The 12083-nt window shown below is 36.4% G+C and overlaps 1 protein-coding gene and 1 long non-coding RNA gene across 3 annotated transcripts in view; one reads left to right on the top strand and one right to left on the bottom strand.

The window, feature by feature from the left end:
- The window catches only part of LOC124428344 (hemicentin-1), a 153764-nt gene that overhangs the window by 134650 nt on the left and 7031 nt on the right, over positions 1-12083 (bottom strand). The window lies entirely within an intron of this gene.
- On the top strand, positions 5082-10928 carry LOC124428347. Its single transcript, XR_006943146.1, has 3 exons — positions 5082-5314; positions 5950-6088; positions 6458-10928. It is a non-coding gene; the product is annotated as an uncharacterized LOC124428347 (long non-coding RNA).

Here is a 12083-nt window from a genome sequence, read left to right on the forward strand (position 1 = left end):
GAAAGTTGATCATTTGCTCGCATAAATCGTAATATAATATGTTCGAATTTGTTCGGACGTCGAATTTTTTCTCTTTCTCATTTTTCCGTTTTTTTGTCGCGCAATACGTAAAAAACTGATAAAGGGCAAAAGAAAAAGAGAAAAAGAGGAAACTTAATGAAAAATATACCATTGGAAAACACGAGTTTGTTCGTTCGTTGGTTCGTTCGATAGATCGATAGGTCGATACTTGTCCTTAAAAGACGTTAAAAGATCAAAGGAGCGTGTAAAGGGATTTATAAAGGGCACGTTAAAGAGAAGTAGGATCGTAAAAGTTTGAAAATGTCTCATTCGTAGCCCGAACACGTTTGTACGTTCATACGTTTTGCGAATCGATGTACCACGTGCACGCGGCAAGAGCCATTTGAGCCCTCCATCTTCCCTCTTCCTCTTTCTCCTTCCTCTTCCTCCTCTTGTCCCTTCTCTTTTCCCTTCTCTTCCTCGAATCAGCTCGTTCCCCTCTTTTCCCAACGTCAATGGCGATTTAATTCATCGGGTTAACGAGTAACGTTTTCCAATTTGTGAGCCGGTAAATTGTCGGCAATTATTTGCACTTTTCGGGGTACGCCAGGAGCAAATGCTCGCTGTGTTGCATCGCCCAGCATCCACTATTTTCCCTCCCTCCCTCTCTCTCTCTCTCTCTCTCTCTCTCTCTCTCTCTCTCTCTCTTCTATTGTATCGTATTTTCCTCCGTTTGAAATCCTTTGCAGCTTCGCAATACTATCTTCTTTATTCGTCGATGTTTCTTTCAAGATAAACACGAAGAAAACGTGTTTCATCGAATTAATCGCCATTGCGTTTCCTTTTAACTTCACTGTTTCACATGATCCTCATTCTTTATCAATGTACTTACCAATATTGAATCTTTGATTGCTTTTAAATTAACATAGATATTTAATTTATAAGATTGAGTTTCTTTTCTTTTGGATCGCTTATATTCGATTGATGCAATTAATTTGATTATAATGTACTTCATTATTGTTCCCGTCTAATCTATGATCCACTGACCAATTGAATATTTTATTATATTCGGTTCGACGATTCGAAAGATCAAAATAGATGGAAATCATGCTTCTTTTTCGTTCTCATTTAAAAAGATGAAAGAAAAAGCTTTTCGTTGGCAATTACGTCTTCTCCTACAAACGCGAGTCTTTTAAGTATAATTCGATTAAGCTCTCGCGATCTTGAAAAGTTCCCGATGCACCGTGCGAGCTTTAATTTTCGAAACGACGTGCCGCCGACGTGGTTAAGCGGTTTTCAAAGCATTTGCTCGAAAGGTCACAGACAGAGTACATCCCATTTCCTTTTCCACTGGAAAAAGAAATATATGTGTATATATATATATATATATATATATATATATATATATCTGTGTGTGTGTGTGTGTGTATGTGTGTTTCTCTCTCTTTCTCTCATTTTACTTTTGCAATTCCTTTTCTCGTTGATGCGATACAAAATAAGTGCGGAAGAGAAATATCAAAGGTATGTCGATAAAGCTATTCCAACGGTAGTAATCTACTCTTTGGAAAATTTGCAAAAAGAAATAGAAAGGGAGAGAGAGAGAGAGAGAGAGAGAGAGAGAGAATAGAATTAAATAGAGAACGAAGTGAAACGTCGAAACGGAAAAATACTCGATTTCTTTCTCTAATTCATTCGAACGAGCAATTATCTTGAGGTCGTCTGGTCCAAGACAATAAAAAAGAAAAAAGATAAAAAGGATAAGAGAAGAAAAGGAAAGGAAAGAAAAGAAGCAAATTTTCTCTCCAATAAACGAGAGTCTTGGAAAAAGGATTTATATAATAGACCGCGTAAGAGGGCTGGCCCCGTTTACGTCGTTAGCGAATCGCGTAGTCATTAGCGTGGGCACGTAAAACGAGACCACTAGCCTGGAGTGGGACATTTTCATCCACGAAACGGTGCTGAGGTAAGCACGGCGTTTACCCTGGCCGTGATCTCTTTCGCGGTTCCTCTCTTGTTTGCGTGCTCGAGTATACTCTAGTCGGTCATGGCCGTTTACGAGAAAGGTACGACGTGAGTAAAAGTTCCCTCTTATTCGTTAATCTCATTTCCTCCTTTTATTGTATATTACCTAATTTCTAAGTCCTCCTACTTTCCTTTATGACGAGGATCATTTGATATTTCCAATTAAATTTATTACGAACGATCTCATTCTTATAATTATCTCATTTCTTTTCTTTCTCTCTCTCTCTCTCTCTCTCTCTCTCTCTCTCTCTCTCTCCTATCTTGAATTGTTCACACTATAATTATTTATTTATTTATTTACACGTCTCCATTCAGTTTTATCGATAAAAGAAAGTAAAAAACTCTTCAAAGGCATTTTACTTTTCTTTTTTATTTATTTATCCCTTTTTTGTTTTTTTTTTTTTCTGTTTCTTTCTTTTTGCTTTCTTTCTTTTCAACATCGTTCGTTTAATCTACACTGAAATGTCATGTTTCGTTGTAAGACGAGTCACGTAAATGATCAGATTACGAACGTTATAAGATTCCCGAGATGAATTACAAACGTCGGTCTTATATTTTTTTTCCCCGATTTTATTTTTTCTTCTTCTTCTTCTTGTTCTTCTTCTGAATTCTCGTTAAGCGTTTCCCCGTCATTTTATCTCTTTTAATTTCTCCGTCCCTTTTATGTGTATTTTACGTGTAATTCCTCTTTTCTACAACGAACTCGAACCGCAAGAATAATTATTATTACAAAGCCCAGGGAGAGATGGGACACAATCGTTTACACGCTACGTTAACAACTATATACGTAGAGTAATTCAATAACCTCGTCAATTTGCAAATTGATTTAACGTTGGAATTTTCCAAAGAGTCACGTACTTTGAAGGTAACCGTTTAACTTCGTTACAATCAAATTATCGTATAATTTTCTAAGAATAAGATTGATTTTATATAATAATCACTTATAATCGTAGAAAATATTAATCATTGTTACGTTATCGAAAAAAATTTTGTCCCTCTCATTCCTTTTCTGTTTGTTTCCTCTCTTTTATATTGCCAAATATTTCAATAAAATGTTCCTCTTGCGAACGAACAGAAAACATGCGAAGCGTACACATGATTTTATTGTTAATTTGGAAACCGGTACGGATTTATGAGCTATTCTCGGTATAAAACGCACAATTTCATCGGAGACGTATTGCCCGTTCGATGGATCGATGATAAATCATAGATCCTCCAAACTAAAATTCGTCAAACAATTCGGATGGCCATACTAGGAGAAGGCTTTGTGAATGTGTCAACTTCGACATTGATTTGTTCTACTTAATTGAAAGGTCGTACACATCTATCTACTATTTCATTGTTCGATCGTACAAAAGGAAAATCCATAAACAGGGTTATTCGACGGGTTATAAAAAAAGAGAGAGAGAAAGAGAGGGAACAAAAAATAAAAAAAATAAAAAAGAGAGAGTGAGAAAAGGAGGAAAAGATCAACGCGAAGGTTTTTCTTTTCGCGTGTCTCTTCAATTAAAATAACTGGTATACGAGGGGTTGGAGCTTAAAAATGTACGATATACTCTACGCTTGATTTGATCCTTGAAGGGGTTGCACACCGGAATGATTTTCTTCAAAGACGTTTTCTCCTTTCTCGATAGGTCATAGGAAAATGATCGAATTTTCTTTCAACGTGTCTCTTTCGGTTCGTAAGCTTCTCGCCTATTTATATTTCGATAAATTTATATTTCTTACGGTTCGACTATATGCGAAGGAGGAGAGAAAGATATATGGAAAGAGGAGATAGAGATAGAGGGAGAGAGAAGAGAGAGGGGGAAAAAAAAAAGAAAATCCGTAGGTTTTGTCACTGACGGATCTATTCCACTCAATTGAAACGACAACGAGAGGGTGAAACGACAAACGTTAGATATAGAGTATAGAGGCTAAGGATTACCAATGTTGTCTCGTTGTATCAAACGAGCCCGTTGTATTTGGTGAACGGATAAAGGACCATTCCCATTTCAGTTGATATATTTTCCTCTCGCGTAAGAACGTTTAACAGGAATTACTCACTTCTGAAACCCTCTACTATTGGATTAAAACTTAAATAATATTCTATATGTAAATGAAATTTTTTTACTTAACTTCCTTCTTTCACCTTCTGACACGTTATCCTACCCGATAATTATTTTCATTAAAACGTTAACAATATAGAGTAAATTCGATCGGTGAATTCTTCGTTATTTATACGAGTACGTCCGCGGAATGTTATCGAAATTCGATTAAGATATAGATATATAGATATACATATAGGATATATGTATATATATATATATATATATATATATATATATATATATATATAGAGAGAGAGAGAGAGAGAAAGATGGTTAAAAGAAAGAAAAAGAAAATAAATTGCAAATTGATTTAAATAAAATGAATTCGAGAAATGCGATATTAATAAAGTTTCTCCACTAATTTCTTATTAATTAATCCTTTTTTAAAGTTTCACGAGAAATATTATTTATTATCGATATTCTATGGTCCATATAAAAGATATATACAACACATATATGAAGTTTACCTATATGTAAATTCGTTTACGTATCTCAATATTCACATTTTCCCTCCCTCCCTCTCTCTCCTTTTCTCTTTGATTCCAGATTCGAGTTAACAACAGAAGTTAGTGGAGAGTAGGTGATCGGTCTAGTTAGGTACATAATTCAATCCTGATTCAACGAAGGAAGGAAACGAAGAGAACGAACGTGACTGGCTGCTCGAATGAAACCGCTTGTAATTTCCGACGGACGTGTGTTCACGCGCGAGTGAATGTCGTCGATAGACATTGATTCATTCTCGAGGAAAAGACACTATACATATGTATATATATATATATACACGTATATATAATATACATATATATTTATCAAATATTTTGATAGAGACTACTTCTATAGAAAGTTGATATTAATTAATAAAATATCGTTCGAGCATATATTAATTTTCATTACTTATCATCGATATAATCGATGTATATGTATATATATATATATATATCCCCTTTTACATATTTGTAGCAAACTACATAATTACCTCGTATTTGTTTTGGGAGATCATGTTTTTGTTAATTCCAGATAATGAATACAAACAATAACACGTATAAGTACGTGTCTCAAAGTAAACAAACAGCTACATCGTATGATAACAAAAGGCCAGTCGTTCGTTGAAGGACTAGACGTACGGACGTGTTCATTCTCGCTCGTCTTCTCGTACCATTAAGCTGCGTACATTCGTACATTTATAGAACGGAAAAATCTAGGTAAGACGTACATTTTCTTATATCCTTTTAATTTTAATTATACTAAAGACAATAAATTATCGTAGAATTTATTATTATGTAATCGATTGGATACGATAGAGTGAAAATTTGCGAACGATCATATTTTCTCAATATTAATTATAGATCTTTGATGAAAGTATATAATAATTCTTCGGCAGGCATTTATATCCCGGATATCTAATACTTTGACTCTTATTATATAACAACGCTATTCTTGCCTCCTTAATCACGATAATGCACGCCCTCGCGTGATTCCATCACGCAAAGGTTCTATTTCGAGCTTTATTCCTTTCATAGGAAACGTTCAGGTATTCTTTCGCGTTTCCTTCACAACGAGAAATAAGAAATCGAGGGAAACAGAATATTTATCGATATTTAATATCGTTTCATATTAAAATACGGCATTCGAATTGAAAAAGATTATTGTATATTATTATTCTCTTTAACGTACCCTCGTGAATTTCTCAAAAGAAAAGAAAAAAAGGAAAGTAATCGAGTTTTGAAGAATTATTTTTATAATAAATCAACAAGTTTATAGTTAATCGATCTTCATAGTACCTTAGAAACATTCTGACGTATCATACTTCTTCCTAACGAGACGATATCTTTCACAGTGACGTATATGCGGATTCCCTAAGCACGGTATCAACATCTTCGGAATTGCCGGCGAGAACTACTTCGATAACGTTAGCCCATTCGAATGATCTATCGGAACATATGTAACCGAGCGAGCTCGATTTAAATGACTCGAAGGTAATAAAAGAGTCACTATGGTATCGAAGATAACGAATTATAATAGAAAACGTCATTTAATATAAATTAAGTAAGGTTTTAAGCAAAAATCAAACGCGTACCTATTATAGAAACATAGATGGATGAACGGATAGATAGATAGAGAAAGATAGATAGATAGATAGATAGATAGATAGAGAGTATACAATGATAACATTCAGTCTTTGAGTAAACTTAGAGCAGTAGATTGTCGGAAATGACGTGTTGTAGAGGATGGTGTTACACAACTATACATAGTTGATTCTCGTTTGTTAGAGAAGGAAAGGGAACGATGGTACCGAGTAAATTCGCTTCTTTCTAACGAAGAATATCGTGGGTATGTTTTTTTAGGACGGCTAAGTACTCTCCTCTTGTTCGAACGTTACTGGAACGTCGAGAATCGTCGAGGGATCGAAGTGTGATGCGCTTCTCTCGTGCACTCCGAGGAACAGAGAGCATTGGTATGAGTGCTTTTTGGACGAGAATGAGAGAGAGAGAGAGAGAGAGAGAAAGACAACGCGAGCACTAAGAGAGAAAAAGAGAGAGAGAGAGAGAGAGAATATATATAACGTGTATGTACGTGTCGGTTGTTAACGGTGAAATATCGACCATTTTCGAAGCCACAGTCGAGCAGGATTCTCTTGGGATGCAAAGGGCTGCTATGCTTATGATATTAACGCGCTAACTGCCGCTCGTTTCCTGCGGTCAGCGAAACATTAGCGTACGTAGCCCGTGGGACAACGCGTTACGATTTTGCGGGCTCGCGTGGTAATCAACTCGAGAGTCCTCGTTTGCCTTATTCTTCGAATATTGGTATTAAGGTAACTGGAAAAGGACAAATAAAGAAAGAGAAAAAAAAAAGAAAAAAAAATAAAAAGGAAGGAGAATCTTAATTCTCGTATCGATATTATTATTCATCGAATTTATTTCTTCGATCGAGAACTCGGTACTCGTTTTATTTTTACATTTACTCATTTATATTCATTGATTCTCGATATAAAAGTTGCGCCATTAAATTAATTAATATTAAAGGGAGAACATGCAATTTCGTTAATGAAATTTTCATCAACGATAGTATTAATCAATGATTAAACGATTGTATCCTCGTTGGTCGAGATAAATACTATAAACTTGATTAGCGATTCCGTGTGATATATGAAAACGACACCATCGGCCACATATTCGAGTAGGAGTTTGCTCGTTTTAGAAGCACGCGGATACGCATGGGAATTCGAGTACCGTCCACTCTCCGCCAAGTTTCATATTTCCTCGAGTGTTCTGACAGAAATACGAAGCCCGGAGGCGAAGTGGATGCGTTCGCGCAGTTTCGTCGCGGCCGCGACAAACTCGATTACATTAAACGTTTGGTTAACAAGCAGAGCTTCGAGGGAAAATGTTGCGAAAGGATAACCAATGAAAAAAGGAAAAAAAAAGATGAGAGAGAGAGAGAGCGAGAGAAATAAAGAAAGAAAACTAATTTGATATTTTCTCCGTTTGATAATTTTTTTCATTTCTTACTTTCATTCTTTCTTTTTCTTTTTTTTTTATTCCAATCATCATCCTCGGCATAGCCAAAATCGAAATCGTGAATTCGTTCACAGAAGATAGAAAATCCATTAATCGAGCCACGACGACACGTGCTTCTCCATAAATTGCGGAGTACTGGAGGTACGCGTTCGGAGGGCAGTTTAAACACAGCGAAAGGGTAGGCACATTGGGGGAGTAGTCGAGGTACTACCGCCTCCGCCATCGCTACTGTTGCTGCTAGCCATGTGTTGGGATAGGTCGGCTTTATTCCGGAAGCCAAGCTCGTACCTTCCGACTGGAAGTTAATTCGTGCCTCGATTTAACCGCCGGAAAATCCATCGACCGATCGCCCCATAATACGGTAGCCGTTCGCAACAGGATGGAAATCATCGAGAGAGAAAGAGAGAGAGAGAGAGAGAGAGAGAGAAGGTCGCTGCGTGTAAGCCTCACACATCAACCCTTACCATCATCCCACCTTTCCGCTTCTCCTTCGTCCCACCGCGTCACCTTTCTCTCTTGCTGTTGTTAGTACTACCACTACTACTACTACTACTACTACTACTATTACTACTGCTGCTGCTGCTGTTGCTGCTGCTGCTGCTGCTGCTGCTATTGCTTTGCCATACTGCTGCTTTTGGTACTGCTGTTGTTGCTGTTGCTGCTACTAGTCCGTCGATTAAGCATAATAATTAATTAATACTGCGAATCCCGAAGGCCAACGTCGAGCTCGTCTCTCGCCACGGGCACCTCCTTCTCTCGGGCACTCCTCTCTCTCTCTCTCTCGCTCTCTCATTCTGGAAACTACGGCATTTCTCTGCCGTCGACGGTTTACGTGCCTCGCGTTAATGCCAATTTAGCGTCTTTCGCTGAATCGCCGTTGGGAAAGCATTTTAGAACGCATTGTAAATGGTAATCACGCTTACGTACAACCCCAGTACGCGTCGACCATCTTTAAATGCATTTGGAAAAGCACAGATATCGGATAGTTTTATTTTTCCTTTCATTTTCATTCTTTTTTCCTTTCTTTCTTTCTTTCTTTGTTACTTATATAGGTAAGATATCGTTCATAAGACGAGAAGAAAATGTGCTTCCTTTTCTTTTTTTCTTTCATAGAAACATTCGAACAGTTAAAACAATCGTTCAGTTCGAGTTCTCTAACGAGTTGTTTATCGCCTTTAACGATTTAGCCGTGTCGTCGAAGTAATTTTTAGGGCTAGTTTTGCAATCGAGTAAATCGCAGGTAAACTTTGTCTTAACTCGTCGACTGGGAATAAGGGAGAAGGAAAAAAAATTGGTCGCTAACAACTCTTAATGAAATAACTACGTCACGAGGGTGGAAAGTTTGAAAGTCACAATCGTTTCTCTCTCTCTTTCTCTTTATCTCTCTCTCTCTCTCTCTCTCTCTCCTTCTCTTTCTTTCGCGCGCGTTCTCTAAGGAGGAGAAGCAGAAGAAGAAGAAGAAGAAGAAAAAATGGAAAGAAGTGGAAAAAGAAAAACTACGTTCAAGAATCGGAATGGTAGCGGAACTGCACGAGCGTTACTAACATTCTCGGAAATAGCCGATTTCTCGAAAGCCTCGCTTTTATCCCTCGATCTCCTTTATGTCTTTCGATGTAATCTGTCGTTTCTTTTCTTTCTTTTTTTTCCTTTTTTTCCTCTTCCTCTTTTCCTTTCTCTTCTTTTTTTTCTTGTTCCTTTTCAAAATTAGATTTTTCCCTTCGAACCAAAAGTCTCCCCGTTCCCTGCTAAAACGCGATTTTCCCATTTAAAATTGCATATCCGAAGGAGGCACGATAGGAATAAATATACATAGAACAAAGAAAGTCGTTAAAAAAAAGTTAAACGTAGGAAAAGAAAAAAAAAATTCCTTTGGAAATTTTTACTTTCGATGTAAGCTTTGCTAATTTCGTATTCAGACGAGATTGGAAATCGTCATTTCCATTAGTTTTGCCGAAATTTAAATCCATCTATCTCATCGCCGATTATCGTCGAAATCGGCTCGCCAATTTATCGAACGATAAATAAAGTGGACATCGAAAGAGAGGAAAAAAAAAGAAAATGTAGAAAAAAAAAACAGTAAAATAAAAAAAACAGTTAAAAAAACAGTAAAAAAAAAATAGGGAGAAAAAATTTATTCGCGCTAGGGCATCGTATATTCCGATGTTCAATCGGTATCACATACTCTTATAACATCCCGATAACGTTAAACGCAATTCATGTTTATATATATATATATATATATATATAAAACAATATATATATATATATATCATATATTGCAGTGCATGTACTCGACTGTAGTCCCACTAAAATCGCTTGTAGATCCGATCTCTTCGACGAATCCCAGTTTCGTGAAAAATCGGCATCGCAATGACGGTCATCCGTTAGAGCATCGTTAAAAATTGCCTGACTCGTTGCATACATATGCAACGAGGAGTGGGCGACAGTTTTCAACGATTCATTCGACGTGAATCACGTGGAATCAAGCTTGGACGTCGTATAATCACTGGTATTATATATAGTCAAGTGTGCCAATGAAAATAGGGTTTTGCTTCGCAATTTGATTGAAAACTTTTGTGCGATCATGCCTATCAGAATGTTTATGGGATTTTTCTCGTTTCCTCTTTTTCTCCCTCTCCCCTTTTTTTAATGTCTGTCTCTCTCTCTCTCTCTCTCTCTCTCTCTCTCTCTCTCTCTCTCTCTCTCTATCTATATATATATATTCTCTTTATATCTTCCTCGATGAGAATACATTCATTCGCATATTTCCCCGATCTCGTTATTTCTCATAAAGCTTTTCATTTTAGGTACGTACCGTACGTACGTACATGCGTTAATACAAAATATTTCAATGTTTATTGTATTCCAATACTATACATCAATGCATGCATATCAAAAGCAACGATTAATTGATAAAATGACGAGGAAGATAAAGTTTATCATTTAGAAAGTTTTGATCATGAAAATAAGTAAAAGCTTTGAATTAATTTTTTTTCGAACTAGTTTCATATCTTTCATAAACTTTGACATCTTAATGTTAAAATTCATTCTATTTCATATGCTTAATATAAATAAAGTAGGAGAAAGTTCGTGATATATTTTTATTGTTTTTAATAAGAGAAAGAGAGAATGCGAAATAATGAGAGAGAAAGAAAGAGAAATCGTATGAGAAAAATGCTTAGAAGTGCAAAAATTGGTCGGTTGGAAAGAGATCAGCGAACAAAGTAGAAAACTGAAAAAAGAAAGAAAAGAAAAAGAAAATGGTAGGTAGCTGCTGCTATGAAAAAAAAAAAAAAAAAAAGAAAGTTATCGTACCATCTCTCTCTCTCTCTCTCTTTCTCTACCTCGCTCCCTCGTTAAATGCACTCGACTGTTGTATTATTAAACATAAACCAAATTGTTTTAGCCGAGAGAGTTGGCTACGATCGCAAAAGCGAATTCCTCGGAGAATTAAGCTATCCTGTCTATCTGTCTGTCTCTTTCTCTTGCAATTTTGCAATACTCGCGAATGGTAACGATCATTTGCGTGATAATAACGAATTACTCGGGGAAACGTTCACTTGGTTAGACTTTGCGAGAAACACCCTTCCAAGAGGAAGATATATATATATATATATATATGTATATATATAGATGGATAGATGAATAGAAAGAGAGAAAGAGAATTATACAAAGTTAACTTTCTCCAATTTTACATTCATCGTTTCGAGACTTCTCTTCTCGTTCCTCGATTATTTCGTAGTTAACGATTGTGTCTCGAATTTCTCGACAATAGTAAAATTAAAAACAAAAAACAAAAGAAATGCAAAAAGAAAAAATATAAAGAAGTCACAGAGAGACAGAGAGAGAGAGAGAGAGAGAGATTGAAAAGAAGGAAAGATAAAAAATCATACAAGTAAAATTAATTTAAAGAGAATTTTACGTGATAGTAAACGATGGAAGGGGATTGGTGAGTGGATGGGGAACTTAGCGATCCGCAAATAAATAACGGCGCACCGGTCGTTCGCTTACGACGACAACGGCGAAGAAGAAAACGGTCGATCGTTAGTCGAGTTACGAGCTACTTTTACTTATAACCCCATCGATTCTTTCACCTGCGTATTGTAACGTACTCTTTCGAGCGTGCGTTCCAGAAAATAACGTAGATAGAGTATAGATATCCATAATGATATATACCTTTGACGGGTTAATCATCGATCTGTCGAACAAAATGTAACTCTTTAGGAGGATTGAAATGTTATTTCTCGTTATAATGCCAGGATTAAAAAGAGGTGCGATGGATGGGATTTGAACGTTGATGAAAATGACGATTAAAAGAGGTATCTCCGTGTAGTGTATTTATATCGAACGAATAACAAAGTTTTAGATGGGTACAGGCGGCAGGTTATGCGTGCATCGTCCATTAATACGCATCAATTAAGTACTCGACGTCGATCGATCGATCGGGCTT

The sequence above is a fragment of the Vespa crabro genome, chromosome 12, assembly GCF_910589235.1.
Source record: "Vespa crabro chromosome 12, iyVesCrab1.2, whole genome shotgun sequence".
In the NCBI taxonomy this organism is placed as follows: Eukaryota; Metazoa; Arthropoda; class Insecta; order Hymenoptera; family Vespidae; genus Vespa; species Vespa crabro.